General features: G+C 40.7%; 1 protein-coding gene across 1 annotated transcript in view; it reads right to left on the bottom strand.

Annotated features, from left to right (window-relative positions):
* Window positions 1–7536, bottom strand: part of LOC104915027 (FRAS1-related extracellular matrix protein 1-like) — a 197618-nt gene extending 190082 nt beyond the window's left edge. Inside the window, exon 1 of the mRNA XM_010725669.3 lies at window positions 7111–7536. The gene's annotated coding sequence lies outside the window, so the exon portion shown is untranslated. The remainder of the gene's footprint in view (window positions 1–7110) is intronic.
* Between the last annotated feature and the right edge of the window lie 2110 nt (window positions 7537–9646).

Genomic DNA, 9646 nt, shown 5'->3' on the forward strand with positions numbered 1-9646 from the left:
TAGATGATCATTCTGGTCCTTTTCAACCCAGGCCATTCTATGATTCTTTGATTTACAGCTGATGACAATTTCAGTAACTTGATGTTCCTTAACACCAGATTGGGGCATTTATTTACCATGAAAATGGCTATATTTGCAGAGCAGAGGATTCCTCACACAAAATGACAGACATCCATTTGAGTGTCTGCTACAAAAACGTTTTGTTGTTTAAAACAGCCTTGTCTCCATCTCAGCAGTGACAACATTCATGAAATACATTGTTCTCATTATGGCTTTAAATGTCTTAATCAAAAGAGAAATCTGGCTGCATCTCTCAAGCAGGCATCAACAGAGTATTATATCCACAGCTTGATCCTGGGGAAAGTCAGTCTAAATTCTGTCACCCACCATAGAACCCAAGACTGAGTGCAGATACCAACCTCAGGTGCAGGCTGTGGTTCCTTTTTTTACCTTGCACCAAACACTGAGAGCAGAAAGGCTCCCAGAGGAGCCACAAGCACTTTGTCCAATTTCATGGTGAAAGTGTAAGACATTCCCTACCACAAAATAGGTCCCATACTGTCAGTGTCTTACAGGCTTGCTTTAACTGCTTTTGCCTGAAGGCATTGTTCCTCTATCACAGTACACATATGCTTGCCCCATATGTTTCTGCAAGTGATCCTAAAGGGCTGCCTCCCTCTGCAGCTGAGTGAAGTTCTTGAGAAGCATGATCTCACATTCTCAATCTGGGGATGGCAAAATGAAATTACAAGAGATCCTTTCAGCCTCCCTGCTTTCTGCCCTTCATACCATAGCTGGGCCTGGTTCTCCCCTGTTGTTCCTTGATACATCACCTCTGCATCCAGAAAGAACAAAAGACTGAGGCATTAATTTCAAATACACCATGTTATTTCAGATAAATTTAGAGGCTTAATGAAACAATGGTGTTTGTTAACAGCACTTCAGGAAGATTAGTGCAGCATTTTTAGATTGTTTCCTCATTGATTTTCTAAGAGTCTGGCTGGAAGGCAAGAATACCTTAACCAGATGAGCTGTGTGCCAGAAGCAAAGCAGTCATGTCAGTGCAGTGTTGTATTCTGCACTATTTGCTATCTGTCTGGGTGGGGTTACTGATGACCAGGGTCTTGCATGCAAGAGAGTCTGTGACAGCTGAGTTTGCCCAGCCTGAAGTAGGGACCTAGGGGGAAGCTTATTGCTACTTTCAGACATCTAAGAGAACCTGGAGGTGCATACCAGAGCGCCAGGGTGCAGCAAAAAAAAATGCTACAAGGGAAATTCACCTCAGATACTGGGAAAGAAACACAACGAGCACACCATGGAACACATTGCCCAGAGAGGCTGTAGTCTCTCTGTGAGAAGTTACCTGCAGATGTTGTGAAGCATCATGACCTCTCTGGATAACAGGAGATAGATTGTTTGCAGGTATTTCCTGCCCACATATCAAGACCATTGCACAAAGCCACTGCAAATATAGGAACCAGTAATAAATAGCCTTTTTGGGCTGCAGTCAGCAAAGCATCCCACAAAGGAACTTTCCATCCCTAATAAGATAAAAAGATCAGTGTTCATCCAAAGGACACACCGAAATGACCACCAGAGGTCCCAGGATCACCACCACAATGAGACCAAGCATGTGCAAGGAGGCAGAACCCTATGTTAGTGATTTCAGGTGAAGTATTGAATATGTATGTGCTGTCTGGGAAAACATTTACGTATGTAACATAAGTAATGTAGGTAAGCTGAAGGTTTTTCATGCCAGATACACGTGTTTAGGTGGAGCTGCTCCCCTTGCATCTGGCGCTGCACTGAAAGAATGACTGCTTCTTAATATCACATTGGTCTTAAGGATTTACCTTTCAGTTTGGTGTTTTTGTCTGGTAACACAGGCGTCTTTTACAACCTAAATCATGCTGTGATTGTATAGTTGTGATGACACAGTTTTCTAGACCCTGGGACAAAGCTAATTACCTGCTATATTTTGCAAAACACTGCACTGTGTCCTCCAAACTGTAGAGTGATTCCCAAGATACCAAATTTAAAATTATACTGATATGGTGATATATAAAGAGACCTCTTTGGCATGATTGGATGTAGACTTACCAACCCCTAAGTTGGGAACCTGGAAAACGAGTCTGCCTCCACTTATTTGGACAATGGTTATTCTTCGTGGCCCAAAACATGACCCTAAGGATCCAAGGATACAAGGGACACTCAGCAAGGGGGCTCTGAAAAGCTTCTCATCTGTCAGTGGAACCCTTTCTCTGCTTTTCAGATAATATTGAGTGAGAAGGCAGAGGGAAAGGGAACCTCTGGAAAGCCAATGGATGTGACTCTAAGGAGGTAAAGGAGGAACAGAGCATACTGTAGGCAATTTAGTGGAGAGTGACAGAGAACTTCAGATACCATTTGTTAAACATTTTCTACAAATGCTAAAATTATTTTCCTTTAGGGCTATTGGTGCATATGTGAAAAATTATGCAGTGGTTAATTACAAACATAAGTGTTCTCACCAAATACAACTGGTTTTCAGAGAAGGGAAGAGAGAGGAAGGGAAGGAAAAGGAAACTGTAAGTCCCTAAAATTATCCATAAGTTATGGAATGTTAGATGCCCTTCCAACAACAGACTGTGTCAAAGTAGAACTGGTCTTTTAGATAATCTTTCAAAAATATGTATGTACCACTGCAAGGCTTGTATGAATAGAATTTACTTTAAAGAAATGTAGATACCAATGAAAGTTTCAGGCAATTCTTATTTATTTAAAGTTATAAAAGTATGTATCCCTGGGTCTGGTTCTGAGGAATGTAATTAAAGTTAATGGCATGTAGTTACAGTCTAATCCCAAAGTAGATGTGGAGGGACATCTACTAATGCAGAACTACTGAAAATAAGATCAGAAAAAAACACCAGTAGCTCTCAGTTGTAACACCTGAAATCTAACTAAAAAAATCTGTAATCACTAGCTAACTTGAACAGCAATGACATCCAAAATCATCAGTGAGATTTGGATGAGACTTCAAGAGCTTCTCTCCATGTGACAGAACCACCAGTTGCCTGAGAGATCTCACTGAATAATGGCATTCAAAATTAGCCTCATTTTTCACAAAGCTTGAAAGGAGGACAATTGTTGTGGGTGGGGAGTTGGCCTGATTTGTTTTAATGAACAAGATTGACTATTGGTTGTTTTTTTTGTTTGTTTTTTTTTTTAAAGGAAAGATTAAAGAAAACAAATAGTGGCCTTGCACAGTTTCTCGGAAACAGAGATTACTGTTATTATGGCAATTAAAAGTTAGCCCATGGCAATTAAAGGACCCTAAAATGTTTAACTGGGGGATTGCCACTTCAGAATGTGCAGTTCATCCATGACCTCCTTCAAATGTTTGTTATTTAACATCTTTGTTCCACACACTACAAACAAAGATTACAGGCCACAGCCAAATTAAGTACTCAACAACGTATTTGCTGATTTAATGAATGCTAGGTGGCAGTTTTCTTCTTAGTGCCAAATACTCTTTTATTTTCTTTTTTTTCCCCCCCAACAAATCCTTTGCACGTTTTTCTGGAAAGTAAGGAAACAAGTGTTTCACTGCACAGTCAATGAATAGACCCTTCTTCATGAAATTAAAAATGTGCAGGATGTAAAGCACATCCAGACATGTCCAGATGTTCCTCTGTTATCCTCTTGCTGCAGCTGGACAATACTTAATAACTAAATTTAAATATGAAAGAGAGGAGGGAGAGATTGATATTGATACTGGAGATTCTCAGTCATGGGTCAGAGGGTAAAAACTAGGAGAAAACGTGTGTAAACAGTAAAACCAAATGACTAGATTAGCCTTTCTTCTGGTTTTGTATACAATCATATGCACTGCAGAGAGGAAACAAGAACTACCTCACAGAAGAGCAATCTGTAACAACAAGTAGGTGGAGGAATAGTTTTCCCTGTCCACACAGAAATGAACTTGAAAAAGATTATGAAAAACACCTCTAATAATGGAAACCATAGAAAGGTGAAAGGAGGGAATTTCCCAAGAGATTTTAACTTACAACAGATGTTTCATTTTAGCAAGCAACTAGCAATGGATAGAAGAGAAACAGGACAAACACAGCAAGTAGCCTAGGACTAGTCAATGACCATTGTACTCTGTTCTGCAAAGACAAAACTCTTAGCCTCAGCTCAAGTCATGAATTTGTCAATTGAAGGCAAAAACTGGGCTATTGCATTCATTGCTTTTTTGACAACACAAAGCTTCTAGCTCTGTAGCCTCATTCTTTTCCATGGCCTTTGCAAGCTATGGCCAGATCTCAAACATGAGGCACTAGAGGAGCTCTGCTCATGGCAGGACAGCTCCACCAGGGGCTGAACACATCCCTGGCCTGAAAGCCCACTGGACAGGAACAGAAAAAGTCTCAGGGACAGACAGGGACAGGAGCCTGTGTCTGACTGACCTTGTTTCACTGCACTATGAGCTGCATGATCTGATACTTCTGCAAAACAGTCATCCGAAAGTGGTGATGAAATGCAGTACCACTGGCACACTGCAGGTCTCCGCAGCAGTATGTACCTGCTGATGAACTCAGGAAGCTGTGTGGTAATGCCTGGCCTTGTGCTTCACGTTGCAGAGGAACAACATGGCAGTGGGGTTTCAAACTCCAGCTGACATCCTTTTATGGATAAAAGTCTATGGGGAGCACAGCCTGTGATTTCAATGTTTTTACACACTGTTACTAGTTGTCTGGCTTTTGGGTTGACAGGAATGATGAACCTTGATTTTAATGGAAAAAATTCTGAATTTCTGTAAAAGAGGGTTTGCAGACCACTTGCACAAGGACAAGCTTGCTGAGGGGTGTACTGCTTCTTATGGAACTAAAAAAGAGCTGCAATTTTCTGCACATGCTGCATAGAGGATTTTTTTTGAATGCTTAAATCTTAACAGCTGGTAGATGGTGTGGTTTACACTTTCCCACAAACAGAGTTAATCTCTCTGAGCCTTAGACATGTTCAACTTAAAGGTTTGTTTGAGCTTTTCATCAAGATTACTACTATGATCTGGGATAAAAATCCTTTGTCTCTCCGAAAAGAGACAATCTCTTGTTTTCAGATATCGAAGGGCAAGAGAATGGATTTATGGCAGACATAAAATTTCAGTTTCCAAAGCGGTATGAGAGGAGCTTGCTGCAAAATCACAAAGTTCTTTTATGAAGAGTTTTCTTTAATAAAGGCGTATCCTTATGCATTCTGGATGCCTGCATGCTACAGCTACAGCCTGTGGGCTCATCTGGTGATGCAGTGTCTTCAGAGAACTGGAGGTGACATTAGTCAGAAAATCAGAGTCCAACAAAGGTTTATTTTCATAGCCAGCTATCAGAGTTCTTTGAAATGCTGTTCACAGTGATAGCAGCTAGTGATAGCAGTTGGGACAGCAACTTCCCAAAGACAGCCTGTTCAGGTCTCTTGCCCCATTGCCCAAAAGACAGCCACATCATCCTGAAGATGTTATGTCACAAGCTGTGAAGCTATGAATTTGTGTATGGATACCCTTGCTGCAGCAGCCATCATTAGCTCAAGGGAAGTTAATCGGGGGACACAGTCATGGCCACAGAGCCTCAGAAAATGGGAGAAGCCTACCTTAGTGCAGGTATAACCTTTCAGCAGGTATAACCAAGCAGATTCCACTTTTAAAGTAGTGCTAATCAGTTAGTGCTTTGTTACTGTGCTGCTGTTACTACATGTTACTGCTGCCATCTAAATTCACTGTTAGGTAGACTGATGCAGTTGGTCAGTATTTCTTTTCCCCATGAATAAATTCATTTCTGTTATGCTGTAGTTAATATCACAGACATTATTACAGCAGATCCTTCAAGGACTGCAGAAAATTAATTTGATGTGGGAAAAGGCCTGGAGCAGCTCCAATTAAAAATTCAAATGATTGCCTAAGAAGCCTTCTATTCATTGTCAGAACACTTGCCTAACTTTTTTCAGAGCAGGGATCTAAGCTGAAGAAAATTTTCAAACTCTGAGGAGCTTTGATGCAAACCAGTTTTTCTCTCAAAGCAAGCTGCGCTCACTCATGTTGCATGCAAAATAAATACCAGTGAAGAACTGTAACAAAAATGTTGGCAGGCCCACAACAGTCACACCCATGTAAGAGAAATGAGATGGGATGACTTCTACAGATGTGTGCACACTTTTGCTGTGCTAGCAGCAGGTGGTTTACAGTGTCGGTGCTTCCCACAGACACACGGGCACATGACAACAGCACGGATGCATTTGACCTAAGTCCTAAGTGAGCTGAGATGATGAACTTCTGCAATTCTATGAACAGCAAAAAATGCAATTTGTGAAATATCCTTTCAGTAACTGTTTCAAGAAACTATTTGTGATTGCCTACAGGACTTGCTGAAGTATCTCAGCACAGCACAGAGTGAGAGAAACTAATCTCTAAAAGCTATTTCAGAGTTTAATTACAGTATATAAAGGTGAGCAAGAAACAAAAAGACCACAAGCATGCCTTTGTGTGGTCAGAAGCACATAAACATTTACATGTATATATGATCAATGAATATCCATCTAATTCAAATGAATAAAGTCAGCTGTCTAAATGCGCACCAACATGTGAAAGCTCTCATAGATACGTGCTGCAAAATAAAAGTATACAATTTTGAAGGACTCATTTAAAAAAAAAAATTCTTCCAGAAGCTCACTAATACTGAAAGATTTCATTATTTTTTTTTTTCAGTGCAGTGTATCACATTTCTCTCCCTCAGTGTGTTTTTATTAAAAAGACAGTTGTAATAAAAGAACGCTCACTAACTGTTTCCAAGCTTTTATAAAACATAAAAGCATAAAGTTTTATTAGTGCTGGTGGAAGACAGCCAGCGTAGGGTAGAGATCTGTATCAAACCTTAGTGTAAACTAAGTTACTTGGAGCCACAAACCACCAGCGAAACCCAGCGCCTGTTCCCTCTTATAGAACTGAGCTTTCACCCACTCTAAGTACAAAAACGAAGCGAGTGCCTCACTGAGGCATTCATTAAGCCATTAAAGACTATTACAAGCACAAACACAATAGTATTCACGGCATTCGACAAACTTGAAGCAGATACTTACAGGTAGCAGCGTTACTTCAGGAGGCTGAGCACAAGATCATGCTGTATGAAAGGAATGAGTGTCACTGACCCAGTAATCTCTGGTTTTAAAGGCTGGCAGAGAAAGAAACCCAACGTGTGCGTGACAGAGGGAAAGACAGAGAGTGAGAGAGATGAAATTCCAGTCTTTCTGGTCAGCTTGGCTGTAGTTTCCGTCGTCCTAATAATCGACAGTAAACACTCTTTGCTTGCAGGATTGCTCCTGGCTGCAGAGCCCAAGAGCACAACTGCTTTTGGGCTGCCTATGATGAGGGCATTCTGAGATGCTTTGGAGTGTTTACACTCAGCAGTGCTTCTCTGGCAGCCAGCCTCCAGATCTTTGCTTCCCCTTCTGCTAGTTAAGTCTGTTGGGACTAGAAACTGAGCTCCTGTTAATAGCGCTTGCTCATTTTTTCTTCCCACTTCTGCTGGCTGCCTGTCTGCTTGCATGCACTCACACAGACACACACATGCACACAAACTCTTGTGTGAATTAAAGACAAGAGAGAGAGTTGTGAGCTCAAATCATTTCAGTTCCAGTTTATCCCCACAAAAAAGGAGAGAGAATCCTTACTAAAATACAGATATGATTCATTTCTTCCCAAAGATAACAGCAAGGCAGATTTGATCCTTTTTTTGGGGGGGGACAGATCATGAAATTAAAATCAAGTGAATTATTGACTTTTTGTAATGTATATTGCATGTTTACAAATGTGATCCGTTTTAGAAACTCAAATGTTTGGCTGAATGTGGTTCTAAGTCCTATTGCATATGAAAGCTTTAAGTATTCAATCTAATACACATTTGTTTTATTGACTGTTGCTGTTGATATGATTATTCAATTTTTTTTCTCCCCATTCAGAACCACAGGAAAGAGGAAGATAGGCCAAATCCCAGCAGTGGTACAGTATCTCAAGATATCCCTCCAGCCTCTGTCCCCAGATTTATATCAGATTTGTAGATAAGAGTGTCTGCTGGGACCCTCTGTGAGATTTTCTGCCACTCTGGTTCGTTAGTGTACCCCGAGAAGAGAGCTCAACAGCACACACTTAAAAAGCACAGAGGCTGCAATGCAGAGTAACTTTTCTCAGAATTACCAGGGACAGATCAAACCACCTTTATTCCCACCTCAGTATTTTAAAGTTAAAGGCATTTTTAAGCATTGAGAACGCAAAGGTTTTTAGCCACAGGACTATTGCTACAAGTCAAAGGGAGGTGACGGGAAAGGTTGGCTGCTTTGTGTAAGCGGGCGTCAACTCCACTGTGTAACTGCATGTAACTGCATGGCATGTCGCCTCCTCTTGCATGATCAAGGAGGCTGAGTTCAACCGTCACACTGAAAGGAAAGTACACTAAAAAAAACAGAAAGACACCATCAGTGGTATAAAAGAAAAGAACCAGTAAATATTCCCATGGCACAGCATAAAGGCAGATGAAATAAACAGTGACTGTTGAAAGTTAGAATGAAACTCAAAGCTATACCATGTGTAATATGCTACACTCCAGGCTGTATTTGCTTAAGAAAAAACACTAGGCAAAAAAGAAAGTCCTTCAACTATAACAGTATCAGAGAGGTATAATGTCCTAGTTTTCTGACCCGTACTAATCCTTGGATTTTTTTAAGTTTCAGAAAAATTTGTAATGAGTACTTATCTGCTCTGAGCCATGTGGATGGCGGTAATTTGTGTGCTTGTATTTGTGCTTACTGAAAAGTGGATTCCTGTTGTCCCCGACATTTGATTATTCCAGCAGTGAGCTTGGCCTTTCATTCCTTACTGCCATCCTTAACTATGACTGATTTTTGCAGTTTATCAATGTCACATTCTCTAAAGAATAAAACAAAATTACCAAAGTTTTCTTGAGAAACACTAGAGCACTGAAGAGAAGATACACCTTCTGTGCATACACTAACTTCTTATTTCAACATCTGTCCACACGGGGAACAGAATGCTCTGTTTCCTGTGAATTAAACATAAGTACAGTTTATACCTCCCTAATTGTTAGCTGCAGTCTCACAGCCCTGACTACTGACGTAAAGATACTCATTCAGCTGTTGCTTGTAAGCTTTCTTTAACAGGATATAGTAACAATCAGTTTATTTCTTTCCTGGCTGTTATCTGTAGAGAAAAACAACAGAGACATAAGATAGACAAGAACACACAAGAAGAGAGTGATCTCCTCTTTTATTTCAAATTACATTAATAAGGAATGTCCTAAATTAATACAGTGTCTACTGCTGTAAAGAGTACACCGATCTTCACTCAGTCAGCACTTCTGTAAGGAGGATGAGGTTCTGAATGCAAGAAAAGACACATGCTCATCCAAAGCCTGAAGATGCACACAGGAAGATCTGCTGAACTGTGGGGAAAAGCAGAAACAATTAGTTCTCCGATGGTCAACAGAAAAATAAGTGCAGTCATGCTGACAGAGAGCTGATCCTTCTGTCTGTCTGTAAGGTATCCTTGCATGGGTGGTGGGGCACTGGCATAGGCTGCTAGGAGAAGCTGTGAATGCCCCAT

Source organism: Meleagris gallopavo, chromosome Z (assembly GCF_000146605.3).
Source record: "Meleagris gallopavo isolate NT-WF06-2002-E0010 breed Aviagen turkey brand Nicholas breeding stock chromosome Z, Turkey_5.1, whole genome shotgun sequence".
Lineage (NCBI taxonomy): Eukaryota > Metazoa > Chordata > Aves > Galliformes > Phasianidae > Meleagris > Meleagris gallopavo.